The sequence below is a fragment of the Solanum stenotomum genome, chromosome 1 (genome assembly GCF_019186545.1).
Source record: "Solanum stenotomum isolate F172 chromosome 1, ASM1918654v1, whole genome shotgun sequence".
Taxonomy (NCBI): domain Eukaryota; kingdom Viridiplantae; phylum Streptophyta; class Magnoliopsida; order Solanales; family Solanaceae; genus Solanum; species Solanum stenotomum.
In genome coordinates, this window is record NC_064282.1 from 101,171,993 (window position 1) to 101,186,503 (window position 14,511).

The following is a 14,511-nucleotide window of genomic DNA, read 5'->3' on the forward strand; positions in this document are numbered from 1 at the left end:
AACGCTAGCTTAATTAATTATAATTTAGAATTTAATTTATTTTTTGTGTTATATTGTAACGACTCATTTGGTCGTTTTGAGTACTAGAGCTTTTTATTGTGTAAAAGACTCTTTTGATAGATTTAAAATGAGTATTTTTGACTATTCGTAACTATAATTATGAAATTAGTGTAGTTTTAATAAATAACTTAGTTGGTGGTTAAATAAAATAATATAAAATTAATAGTGGGTCACTTTTACTATTTTTATAATTGATCTTGTATAACAATTAGGGTTATAAACAATTAGTAGAACAAAAAAAAAGAAAATTGAAGAGACGCAGTCGGATAACAAGATTGAAACGACGGCTAAAGGTATTTCATGAATTTTTTCTTACTTTGCAAAAAGATGAATAGATGATAATGTAGGAAAGTTATAATTACATGTTAGTGTAGGAATTATTATATTATAGTGTTGAAATTGAATGGAGTTAGGGTTGGTGTCAGCGAGGTAATCAGCTTAATGATGAGTCGAGCAGTTAATTTATTATTATAAGGTTAATTGTTAAAAAGAAAGAGGCAAATACGTGAATATTTATTAACAGATGATAAACTAACGTGATGAGGGTTTATATTGTTGTAGCTGGGCCGCTGGAATTGAAGTGAAACTATTGAATTTCCTTTGGTTAGAATGTTAGTCTTAAGATTTGGGGGAGACAAATAGTGGTGGGTAATAATTGTCATGGTGATTGGCAATGATGAGATAATGATAACCTAAAGATTTGATTATTATAGAATATGCCAATATAAATTATATGTCCTAGTCACTGATATTAACGCAGTGACCTTTGATGTTCGCGATTCTGTTTATATGTTATCACATTATAATCTAAGTTATAACTTATTGAAATAGATAATTAAATATTGAGTGTATTATATTATTTGAATATCATTAAGGTTATGTTATTGGGAGAAATTAAGATTTATTCTTAGGCTTGAACATTAGGAAAAATTGATTATAGAATTGGGTGAATTTTCGGGTTTAGGCTAGACATGTAGTAACATGGGTGTCTATAGACTCGTTAACTTACAAATTATGCATATATAATTGATAGATTGGAAAAGTTCGGAGGCATTGAGGAAAGAAAAAGCATTGGAGAAGTAGCTTGCTTGACTTCGATTCTTCGGTGGAGGTAGGTTATGGTTTATTCTATTTGATAGATAGACTCTTAATAGTGATTGATGTGCGTTGAATGATATTGTGAATTTCTCTATGTACTTGATTGTGTGATTGTGTAGCTTGGTTGTATGGTTTGTGATTGGTCTGAAATCCTGAGACCGTGGAATTTATAATCTTGAACCCTCACTATCGAAGTGATGCCTTGAATAAAGAAGGCTTGATGAAATATTGTTAATAAATTGAAAAGTGGTGATAATAAATGATAACTTAATGATATTATTGGATCGGAGTGTCACGTTCCGACACGGTATAATTGGATCGGAGTGTCACGTTTCAACACAGTATTATTGGATCGGAGTGTCACGTTCCGACACGGTATAATTGGATCGGAGTGTCACGTTCCGACACGATATAATTGGATCGGAGTGTCACGTTCCAACACGGTATTTTTGGATCGGAGTGTCATGTTCCGACACGGTATAATTGAATTAGAGTGTCACGTTCCGACACGGTAATATTAAAGAAAAAATACATTGAATTAACTTAATGTACTCAATCTCAAAGAACTCAATTCCCAAATTAGTATGGCTTGGAGGCATGAGTCCTCATGTGTGATCTTGATATTGTTGACCGATTGCGTACTTACTTTAGTGTTGTTGACACTGGTTCATGTGTTTGTTGTTTGCCACCTGCTAAGTGTCATAGTTGATTTTATACTATTATTCATTACATATTAGTTCTATTTTGGGTTGGCCAATGATATCTACTCAATACGTGTTGCCATGTATTGAGCCCTACTTGTGTTTTTTTTTCTTTGTTTTCCTTTTGTGGAGTGCAACGAGAGTATCAATGACTTCGACTCGCCCTCAGCTCTAGCCAATCTCCAGCACATCAGGTTCCAGGGTGAGCTATTCATTCTAGCTCATGTTAGATTCTCTTGGTCAGCATGATGTCCTTCGTTTTCGGACATAAACTATTTTATTCATTTATTTTGGTGTCTTTAATACTCTTAGACTTAGTATTTGAAGATTAGATGTCCTTGATGTGATGACTTTCAGGTTTTGGGGATAAGGTGTAATAGACTTTAGAGGTTGAGTTGATTGGTTACTTTAACAAGTTTTGAGCTTCCGCATTTTATTGTTATTCGGAGTTGAATTATTGATATATGTTAGGGTTTAAGTTCCTTGGTTCACCCACTTAGGAGGTTAAGTGTGGGTGCCACTCATGACTCGTTTTGGGTCGTGACAAATATTAAGTTAGAATTTAGTTTAAATACAGTAGATATCTATTGTTGTAGCCTTTTAGGACATATCAATCTTACAATGTCATAAAGTGTGAGGATATAAAAGCTAAACAAAAAAAAAAACACTACAACATTAAACGTATATAAAATTAAAATGCACTAGATATATAAAATTCATCAATGAGTATATGTTCATGCGTGTAAGTATACATATATGTTTGATTTATCTCAATACAAAGTATATCAATAGTTACAAAGGGAAAATCCAATTAATTAACATTAAATTCTAGTAATTATTTTTCCTTGTGAAACTTTCTTGTAGATATTGATAATGTGATTAGGAAGACCCATCCCAATGAAGTTCTGAAAAGTGCAATTTCTGCTGGAGCAACAACAAAAATTGTGACGCTGAGTATTATCTATGATGAAACAGTTGAGATTTTTAATGTCTCGAGAGATGAGGTTAATTTTTATCAATCGACTGTCATTAATCTTAAAACTTTTTCCTTTCACTATTGAATTGGTTACATGTAATTGTGATTTTTGAATTTGTTGTGTATCTAGGCAAGGGAAATTATAAAGTTTGCACATAATTCAAAAGTTATGAATGTCGTTTCATCAAAAAAACCGTTGTTTGAGGAAACACAAAGTCGAGGTAAACATTTTTCTTTACCTTCTCTTTTGAGAATTTGATGAGTGTTTCAATAATCTTGATTTTCATCTTCATACTATTTATTAAAAGTGGAAGAATACTGTGTTGGTTTGTTGGATTTAGATATTTTCGCGGCGAGGAGAAACTCTTTACTTAGATTCTTGGAGAAGCGAAAAGAGAGATTGGTATTCATTTTTAGTAAAAGGGTGCTGCTAAATAAAGGATTAAATAATTTGAAAATTAAAAGGTAATTTTTGAAGATATAAAACGTGATCTTTATCAAATAGAATTAAAAGAAGTTGAATTGTTCTTTAATGAGAGCACTTAATTAAATTACATTTATGATTATATATATATATATATATATATATATATATATATATATATATCTGTAGTGACTCGATTAGTATTTCAGACAATGAAAAAAAAAATATTGATTGATCTTTGTGTTGATTTTATTAATTAGGCTTTGTCGTGGCTTGGAAAATGACATGAAAATTGTGCTTTTGACTATTGGGTGCAATGGAAAGGCTGTAAATTTCAATGTGTCCAGCAACAAGGTTTTTATCAATCAAATGTCATTGATCCCTGATCTATTTTCTTTCACTTTTTAATTGGTTTCATGTAATTGTATTTCTAAATTATTCGTTGTGTATGTAGGCGAAGGATATTCTAAAGTTTGCAGAAAATTAAAAATTAAGAATGTCATTCCGTCAAAAAAACAATTATTTGTGGAAACATTATGTGGAGGTTAAACATTTTTCTTTTCCTTCTCCTTCGCAAATTAATTTGTATAATGTTTTGTTCATTTTCAAATTATTTTAGTAATGTGTTGATTTTTGTTGCATGTAGATCTATCATTGGTGAGGAGAAACTCCTTGCTTAGATTCTTGGAGAATTAAAAAATGAGGTAAATCTTTTTTCACTCACAATTTTTTTCAAATTAATTAAATACATATCCAAACACAATTTTATACTTCCTAATTCCCCTTCTAACTTTTATTTTGTCAAATATCACATTTTTTTTTTTATTTTTTTATGTCTGAACTTCTTCAACACGGATCTGCAAATATCAATTATAACATGATAAATAGGATAATCATTATAATACCTCAATGGAATTTGTTTATATTTCAACATGGACAACGTTCTGAAATATCTCACATGTTTTTATAGTGTGAGTTATAGTGTACATTTTCTTTTATAAATTTTTTTCAATAATAGCTCCCTTACAACATGAATAGAAAATATATTTTTTTCTTAAATCTATTATGAAGATCTCTCGTAAAAAAAAAAATATTTAAAAAAAAAAAAATTAAGCAAATGCAACGCCTACAAATATAATATTTGTGTTGATTGTAATTGCGCCTTTGATCGATTTCGTTTCACTGCTTTGATCGATTTCGTTTCACTGCTTTGATCGATTTCGTTTCACTGCTTAATTGATTACACATAATTGTGATTTTTGAATTATTTTTTATGTACATAGGTGGCAAATATTCTAGAGTTTGCAGAAAGGTCAAGTATTAGTGATGCGGTTTCATTCGAAAAACAATTGTTCGTGGAAACATTAAGTGGAGGTTAAAATTTTCTTTTCCTTCTTATTTGAAAAGTAAATTTGATTAATATTTTGTTCATCTTCAAATTATTTTAATAATGTGTTGGTTTTTGTTACATATAGATCAACAGATGCTTGGTTTTTAGGAGATGCGAAAAGAGAGGTAAATTTTTTCCACTTTCAAAATTTCTATGTTTTCAAGTTATAATTTAAATGCATATTCAAATATTCATAATCTTCAATTTTATGAATATTCAATAGTTTTCCAAATTAATCCTAACTTCAATAAATGAGTTAATAATTTTAAAAGACAAAGAGTATTTTTATGAAAATATAATGGATAATCTTTCCTTAAATAGAGTACTTAATTAAATTATATTTTATCAGGAATATAATTAACTTAGCAATTCACGTTGACATAGTAAACCTAGGAATCATATTTCTGCAAAGCCAAGAAGAATAAATAAAGGAAAGAAATAAAGAATGTATCATGATTTTTTTTTATAATCGTTTCTTATAATTTAAAAGAAGAAAATATTATTTTTAAATGTCTTATATGTAAAAAAAAAAAAAAAAAAAAAAGATCTCTTTATATGTTAAAAATGACGATCTCTCCTAAAAAAGAATATCAAATTTTAAAGATATAAAAAAGTTGACAAACATATATACCGTCAGCATTAACTTGATTAATGCTTTAGACAATGAAAAACCCATTGATTGATCTTTGTGTTGATTTTGATAATTACGCTTTGTGGTGGCTCAAAAAAGGGCATGGAAATTGCACTTTTGACTATCTCCTACAATGGAATGACGACAAATTTCAATGTCTCTAGTAACAAGGTCTTTATCAATCAAATTAATTTGTATAATGTTTTGTTCATTTTCGAATTATTTCAGTAATGTGTTGATTTTTGTTGCATGTAGATTTATCATTGGCGAGGAGAAACTCCTTGCTTAGATTCTCAGAGAAGCCAAAAACAAGGTGAATTTTTTTAAAAAAAAAAATCAAGTTAATTAAATACATATCTAAATTCAACTTCATACCTCCTAATATCCTTTATAAGTTTTGTTTTGTCAAATATCACCTTCTTCCCTTCTTTTTTTTTAATGTGGGAACGCTTACTTACCTTTCAAATTTAGTTTATCATAAGCTTGAATTAAAAGATAAAAAAAATATTAATTATTTTTCATCAAATTAATCTTAACTTCAATAAATGATCAATTAGTTTGACAAGAAGATATAAATGATAATTTTAGGAGATATAAAGGTAATCTTTTTAACAAACAAAAATCTTTTTTAGTTAAAATAGATAATATTATTTTATATTAAATTACGTATATATTTACATTAGTCGTAAAGTGCCTATGCACTATTAGTAGTAGCCTTCATTACACAAACATTTGCAAAGCTAACAGGGTATTTTTTTTTAAGCAAGTGCAATGCCTACATTGACTTGGTTAATGCTTTAGACAATGAAAATATCGATAGATTAATTTTTGTGTTGATTGTGTTAACCATGCTTGACTGTGACTCGAAAAATGGCATTAAAGTTTCACCTTTGACTATTTTCTACGATGGGAAGATTGCAATTTTTGTGAGAAGGTTTTTATTAATCAAATGACATTCTGATTAGTTTTGTTTCACTGTTGAATTGATTGCACATAATTGTGATTTTTGAATTATTTGTTGTAAACGTAGGCGGAAAATATTCTAAAGTTCGTAGAAAGGAATGCAATTTCATCTAAAAAACAATTCTCCGTGGAAACAATAAGTGGAGGTTAAACAATTTTCTTTTCCTTCTCATTTGTAAATTAAATTTGATTAATATTTTGCTCACCTTCAATTATTTTAACAATGTGTTGATTTTTGTTGTATACAGATCTAGATTGGGCAAGGAGAAACTTTATGCTTGGAGTTTTGGTGAATCGAAAAGAGAGGTGAGTTTTTTGCACTCCCAAAATTTCTATGTTTTCAAGTTATTTAAAAATATTCAAATTCAATTACTATTTTCTAAATACCCTTTTCTAACATTTTTTTTGTCCAACATCACATTTTTTATGTTAAAATGGCTACTTAACCTCTCAAATCTAGTTTATCATAACCTTCAATTTTTTCTCCAAATTAATCCTAACATCAATAAATAAGTAAATAGTTTGAAAAGATATAGAGTAATTTGTATGAAAATATAAAGGGTAATCTTTACCAAAAAAGAATTAAGAGAAGTGTTGTTCCTTCATGAGAACACTTAATTAATTATATTTTTAATTAGGAATTAACTTCTCCCTCTAGAAGAATAAATAAAGGAAAGAAATAAATAATTTATCGTGATCAGTGTATTAGTGTTTTTTTTTTAAGTTCTCCCCGTAGAAGTTCGAGGAAATGAGATCTCTTTCTCTTTTATAAAAAAAAAAATAGCAGTAGTATGTTATAATTTATAAGAAAAACATATTTTCTTAGATTTCTTATGAAGATCTCTTATGTGTTAAGAATGAGGATCTCTCGTAAAAATAACATCAAAAATTTTATTAACTCGGTTAATGCTTTCGATAATGAAAATACTCATCGATTGACCTTTGTGTTGATTTTATTAATTAGGCTTTTCCCTTCGAGATTCGGTGCCATAAAAATTATGCCTCTGAGTATTTTCTAAAATGAAAAAGTTGCAGTTTGAGTGACAAGGTTTTTATCAATTAGCTGTTATTGATCTATTTCCTTTACTTTTGAATTGGTTATATATAATTGTGATTTCTAAATTATATAGTGTATACATAGGTGGATGGAATTCTAGAGTTCGCAGAATCTCAAAACAACAATTGGTTGTGAAAACCTTAAGCGAAGGTTAAACATTTTCTTTCCCTTCTCCTTTGAAATTAAAATTTGATTAATGTTTTGTTTATCTTTGAATTATTTTAATATGTTGTTTTTTGTTACATGTAGATGTACAATTGGCAACGAGAAAACCCAGATTAGATTCTTGGAGAAGCGACAAGAGAGGTTGGTATTCATCTATTTTTGTATTTTTTAAAAAAATTATATGCATATCTAAACGTAATCTCATACATTCAAATATTCCTTTTGATTTTTGATTTTTTCAAATATCAATTTTGTTTTATGTATATACGCCTATATATTTAAGCTTTTAAGTTATAAACTTCATTTTTGAAAATCAAGAAGGTGAATTATTAGTTTTTGTTCTCAAATTAATCTTTAAGTTCAACAAATGATCAAATATAATAGACTGAGAGGTCAAAGAGTAATTTTAGGCAATATAAAGGGTAACCTTTACCAAACTGAATTGCAAGAAGTTATATTGCTCTTTAAAGAGTCTTAATTAAATTACATTCCTAATTATGAACCAAATTAGTAATTGACATTTTCATATTAAACCTAAAAATCATATATCTTCACAATCAAGTTTGTATTAATAATGTGTTTCTTTTAGTAGTCTCTCTAGAAGTCGTGACAAAATGAAATTTCTTGTCCTTTTATAGTAATTTTTAATAATTTGAATAAAAAAAAATTGTCCGTCTTTTTCAGTTCCCTTATATGTAAAAAATAATGAAAATATCCTAGGTGTAAAAATGAAGATCTCTTGTAAAAAGATCTAAAATTTAAAAATAAATTTGCAAAGAATTTTTTTTAAAGAGCTAGAAAACGATTCCTTTCCTCTAGTCTATTATGGCGGTCTTTTTATTAATTAGCTTTTAAACTTTGAGTGCTCTTTCTAATATATGTCAATTTGAAAAATCCATACAACAATAATTATTTTTTTTAAAAAATCCTTTCTCTACAACTTTCTAAGGTATAGTAATATATTTTAATTCTTCTTTTCATACATATTTGTATTATCCTTCTACGTTGTTGAACATTTCAGGATTAATTGTTAATTCTCGAATAACCCTTATCAATTAGGTGTAATATAAAAATAACCAACTAATTGAACTACTGAGAATCCTCAATTCTAACATTGTTAATTCGTATGTTACTACTATATACATGTATATTACATTTCTTCACATTACGAAGAGTACCAATATAATTAATATCTACATTACTAATTCTGCGTAACTTGTGTCTAAACTGAAAAGTTATTTATGTTTTGCAGGATGACTATGGTGTCACCTTATGGTTTTCCCCATGCTGCCCCTGGAAACAAGAATTAGCAGAAGATGTTAATGGTATACATATATCATATATGTATGTCATATATGGATCTTAATGGAAAATATTCATTTTGAGGATTTGGTAGTTATTTTACTAGACTTTATTATGTTGCTAAGATGTTAACTTTGCCAGTCAAAACTAGAATATAAAACTTGCATTTTCTATTATTTATTGTGAAAGATTTGTTTGGTTTTGTATGTTGTTTTAAAATAGTGTATGGGTTATTAGCCACAACAGGGGTGGTGGCGCAGTGGGCTAGCGCGTAGGTCTCATAGCTTCTGAGTAATCCTGAGGTCGAGAGTTTGAGCCTCTCTCACCCCATCCATCCTGTTTTTCGATTTTCCACATTCCCTTTGGGGTGTTGTAGTCCTTTCTCGGGCTCTACTAATGTGGAATGCTTTGGTTACTAATGCTTGTATTAGGATATTACACTCTTTCAGGGTGGCCCTTATTTGAACTTACCCCATTCTACTTTTTCCAATTGCCTTGTTTTAGGTATACTAATGCTTGCATTAGGGTAGATTGTCCACATTACTTCTTTCGGGTGTAGTCATTTCTTCGGACTCTGCTAATGCGGAATGCTTTGGTTACTAATGATTGCATTAGGGTAGAGTAGACTGTCCACATTACACCTTTCGGGGCATGGCCCTTCTTCGAACTCTGCTAATGTGGGATGCTTCTATTTTTTCATTTGCGTTGTTTAGGTATAATCTCTCTCCGTAATGCTTCTATTAGGGTAGACTGTCCAAATTACACCCTTTTGGATGTGGCCCCTTCTCCGGATTCTGCCAATGCGGGATGCTTTGGTTACTAATGCTTGTATTAGGGTAGACTATCCACATTATGCCCTTTGGGATGCGACTCTTTTCCGAACGGTGCTAATGCGAGATGCTTTCTGCGTTAGACTACCTATTATCATCTGCATTTATAAGCTTGATCATGATTCTAATCCATCAATCACATCCCTTACTGATGCCTATTTCATTTGTGGGGTTGCTAATGTTAGTGCTGGATTTCATTGCATGTATTGATGCTAAACCTGTGTTTAAAAGAGATTCCTAAGATGANATATTACATTTCTTCACATTACGAAGAGTACCAATATAATTAATATCTACATTACTAATTCTGCGTAACTTGTGTCTAAACTGAAAAGTTATTTATGTTTTGCAGGATGACTATGGTGTCACCTTATGGCTTTCCTCATGCTGCCCCTAGAAACAAGAATTAGCTAAAGATGTTAATGGTATACATATATTATATATATGTCATATATGGATCTTAATGGAAAATATTTATTTTGAGGATTTGGTTGTTATTTTACTAGACTTTATTATGTTGCTAAGATGTTAACTTTACCGGTCAAAACTAGGATATTAAATTTGCATTTTCTATTATTTTGTGTGAAAGATTTGTTTGGTTTTGTATGTCGGTTTTAATATAATGTGTGGGTTACTAGCCACAACAGGGGCGGTGGCGCAGTTGGCTAGCGCGTAGGTCTCATAGCTTCTGAGTAATCCTGAGGTCGAGAGTTCCAGCCTCTCTCACCCCATCTTGTTTTTCCATTTTCCACATTTCCTTTGGGGTGTAGTCCTTTTTCGGGCTCTACTAATGTGGAATGCTTTGGTTATTAATGCTTGTATTAGGGTAGACTGTCCATATTACACTCTTTCGGGGTAGCCCTTATTCGAACTCACCCCATTCTACTTTTTCCATTTGCCTTGTTTTAGGTATACTAATGCTTGTATTAGGGTAGATTATCCACATTACACCCTTTGGGGTGTAGTCCTTTCTTCGGACTCTATTAATACGGGATGCTTTGGTTACTAATGCTTGCATTAGGGTAGAGTAGACTATCCACATTACACCTTTCGGGGTATGGCCCTTCTTCGAACTCTGCTAATGTGGGATGCTTCTATTTTTCCATTTTCTTTGTTTAGGTATAATCTCTCTCCATAATGTTTATATTAGGGTAGACTGTCCAAATTACACCCTTTTGGATGTGGCCCCTTGTCCGGATTCTGCTAATGCGGGATGCTTTGGTTACTAATGCTTGTATTAGGGTAGACTATCCGCATTATGCCCTTTGGGATGCGACTCTTTTCCGAACTCAGCTAATGCGGGATGCTTTGTGTGCTAGAGTACCTATTATCATTTGCATTTATAAGCTTGATCATGATTCTAATCCATGAATCACATCCCTTACTGATACCTATTTCATTTGTGGGGTTGCTAATGTTAGTGCTAGGATTTCGTTGCATGTCTTGATGCTAAACCTGTGTTTAAAAGAGATTCCTAAGATGATGTGATGCTGATCTACTTGTGTTTCAAAGAGTTTAGTTTTTCTAGTGTGCTGCAGGCATGTAAATCATTTGAGACATTAGGTCTTGGGAAGAAAAATTAATATTGACATGTCTATGTCACGAAGGTTGATCTTGAAATGTCCATGCCATTTGATTGTTCCTCTTTTATATATTTGTTTACAAAAATAGTGTCTGAGAGTTAGGTTAGGCACATTTCGGTTATCCCACCGAGTATTGTACGTTATTTCTCATTATCAGGCAGCAACACAAGTACTGAGAAACTTAGTCAACTAAAGGTTAGGTAGATAGGAAGAAATAACAATGTTTTTGTGCTTTGTTGGGATTTGAAACCAGATCTTTAGAGTTTTCACTCACTTTATTGACGCTAGGCCACGTTGTCCTATTTTAAAACAAGCATTAACAAAAAGTTTGACTAGTTTTCAAATGATATTTGATGATGTGAACGATTAGGTGACAAGGTTTTCATATGAAGGCCTTTGGATCTCTAAGAGTCATTTTGAATGGGATTATAACTTATTACATATTAGCATACTCTAATTTTAACTTGTGATTTTTTTAAACTTATTTATGTGTAATGATCCAAAGGTTATTATTGGAAATTTTCATAAAATTATCGTTTTACCCTTCCAATATTGGGCCTGAGAAATTTCTAAATGAGTTTTAAATTTCGTGTTTTGAGTTAAAAGTTGTGAATTATGGAAATTTTGGAAGTTTGAAAGACTAAAGTTGTTAAGAAGTAATTTTTGGTATCTTTTGAAGTTTTGAGTCTGGAATGAAATTCCGTCAATTCTATCAGTTCTGAAATGTGGAAATTAGTCTTACGAGAGTTGGCAGTTTCAGATTTGGAGTCTTTTCGTGGATTTGCGGTCCTAAGTTGGAAATTGGCAAGATTTTAATCTTTGGATTGACTTTGGTCAACATTCGGAGTTCAAATGCTCGATTAGAATTTCGACAGTTCTGTTGGATTCGGGGGATGATTTTAGGCTTAGAGAAGGTCTTGGCTGAATTTTTAGAAGTCCCAAGCTTGATTTGGCTTTTTTTAGGCATTATGTTCGTTTCTTGTGATTTTTATGGATTTTGGGTCCAGGAGACCTCAGATTCATATTTCGATGGTTCCATCGAGTCCGAAATGTCGAGTTTAGTCTAGCAGCATGTCTGATTTGTGTGTACGAATTTCAAATGAATCCCGATGGTTCTTTCGATGAATTGAGAGTTGGCTGAATTTTCTAATATCTCATGTGCTCGCATTAATTAGCGATAGGTTGTTCGCTTTTGTGAGCCTCACTATCGCAAACACCTGGCCGCTTTCGCAACCTCCGCTTTAGCAAAGGTTAGGTCGTGACAGCAATAGGCCACATCTTTTGCGGGATCACTTTAGCATCAAGTGGCCGCTTTTGCGATACCTAAGAAGGTTTTGGCATGCAATTTCAAGGTTTTATCCCATTTTCTCTCATTTTGAGTTTTGAAAAATCTTTGGAGGCAATTTTAAATAGATTTCTTGTGCTAAATCATGCGTCTTTGTGACCCCTTTATCCTTTGAGAATTTTATTATTTTAACATCAAAATTGAGATTTTTGATTGGCAATTGGCAAGGTTTTCAAGAACTTAAGTTCTATGGTAAAACAGTGATTGTGAAGTGATTTTAACTCCTTTTTTCAAAATGATTTTCATCACTGAGTTCAAAATGTCTTGATAACATTTTCAAGTAAAGATTTTTGGATTCAAACCTCATTTTTCAGAATTGAATTTTTGAGTTTATTTGACCCATTTTTCAAAGAGTATGATATGACTGCTATTATTTTGAAATCTCATCATGATTAGATTGTGTGGCTTTGGATGTTGTTCCGAAAGAAAAAACTCAAGTATCAGATTGAGTTTTGATTAAATTAAGGCAAGTGAACTTCTAAACCTTGTAAAAAGAATCTTGTATTTTCCTTCATTGTATGTGTTGGGGAGTAATGGGAATGAGGTGATGGATTCAATTACTACCATTAATTGTTCTTAACGAATAAAAAGAGGATCAAATGAAAAAGGTAACGTGTTTATAGTTGTGTTTTGAAATATCTTGATGTTGATCCTAATTTGTTGATTGATGGAATGCTTTGATGGCATTATTGTGAACTTGAATAGCTTGAGTTATTGTCTCTTCCTTATGGTGTGAAATTGTCAATTTGCATTGATTTTGATACATTTTTATGAGACATATGGTGTTACACCAATGAGAAATGGTTTCGGCAAGTGACATTTTACAAAGCCGATGGGAAATGATTTCCACGGTGATAGTATGCCAATGGGAAATGAATCAGGTGAGTGACAGTATGTCGATGTGAAATGTTTCCGGCGAGTGACATTATCCCATGAAAAATAATTCCGGCAAGTGAAAAGCCAATAAGAAATGGTTCCAACAAGTGTTTGATACCTGTGATTGAGATTCTTGATATTTGTGATTGATTTACTTTATACTTGTGATTGACATACTCGCTACTTGTGATGGATTGACTTGATACTTGTGATTGTTGGATTGTGACCTTTGGACTGTAAGAGGGCAAGATATCTTATCTCATTACAGGGTTTGGAGGGACCATGCATATACTTCCCTCAGACTATTTTACTTGTCATAGTTTTTGTTTGCACATCCTTAAGAAACTATATGTTTTTACTATCATATTCTTATTTATTATCTTTAATCGTTAAATTGTTAATTAATCTTCAATAAATATTTCCTTTTTAATCTCATTTTCAATAAATAAAGGAGGATTAATTTTTTAAAAAAAAACAATATTGGAGTTATTATGTGTACTCTTCATCTAGATTTTCTTTGCTAATTAGTTAATGTTTATTACTTTAAAAAACAATTATTACTAAGAAAATAAGGGGAAAATGTACTCAATTATTATATTTTGATTTTTCAAAATGACAACTATTTGAACCAATTATTTTTAATAAGGATGACAAGTATAATAACCCAGAGGAAGTAATAATTAATGAGTCTCCAACATAAAATAGATACAAGAGTCGAGACCCGTTGTATCTAAAGTTCGAAGTTTTCTATTCAAACCACAATGGGTTATAAGCCCAAATCAACTCACTATTAGAATAGTATGGGATGTGATTTTTTAAGCCCATTTAANGGCAAGTGAAAAGCCAATGAGAAATGGTTCCAACAAGTGTTTGATACCTGTGATTGAGATTCTTGATATTTGTGATTGATCTACTTTATACTTGTGATTGACATACTCGCAACTTGTGATGGATTGACTTGATACTTGTGATTGTTGGATTGTGACCTTTGGACCGTAAGAGGGCAAGATATCTTATTTCTTTACAGGGTTTGGAGGGACCATGCATATACTTCCCTCAGACTATTTTACTTGTCATAGTTTCTGTTTGCACATCCTTAAGAAACTATAT

General features: G+C 31.1%; 1 non-coding gene across 1 annotated transcript; it reads left to right on the forward strand.

Annotated features, from left to right (window-relative positions):
* Positions 1-9,012: 9,012 nt before the first annotated feature.
* On the forward strand, positions 9,013-9,097 carry TRNAM-CAU (transfer RNA methionine (anticodon CAU)). The gene is given in 2 exon segments: positions 9,013-9,050; positions 9,062-9,097. It is a non-coding gene; the product is annotated as a tRNA-Met (tRNA).
* Positions 9,098-14,511: the final 5,414 nt, after the last annotated feature.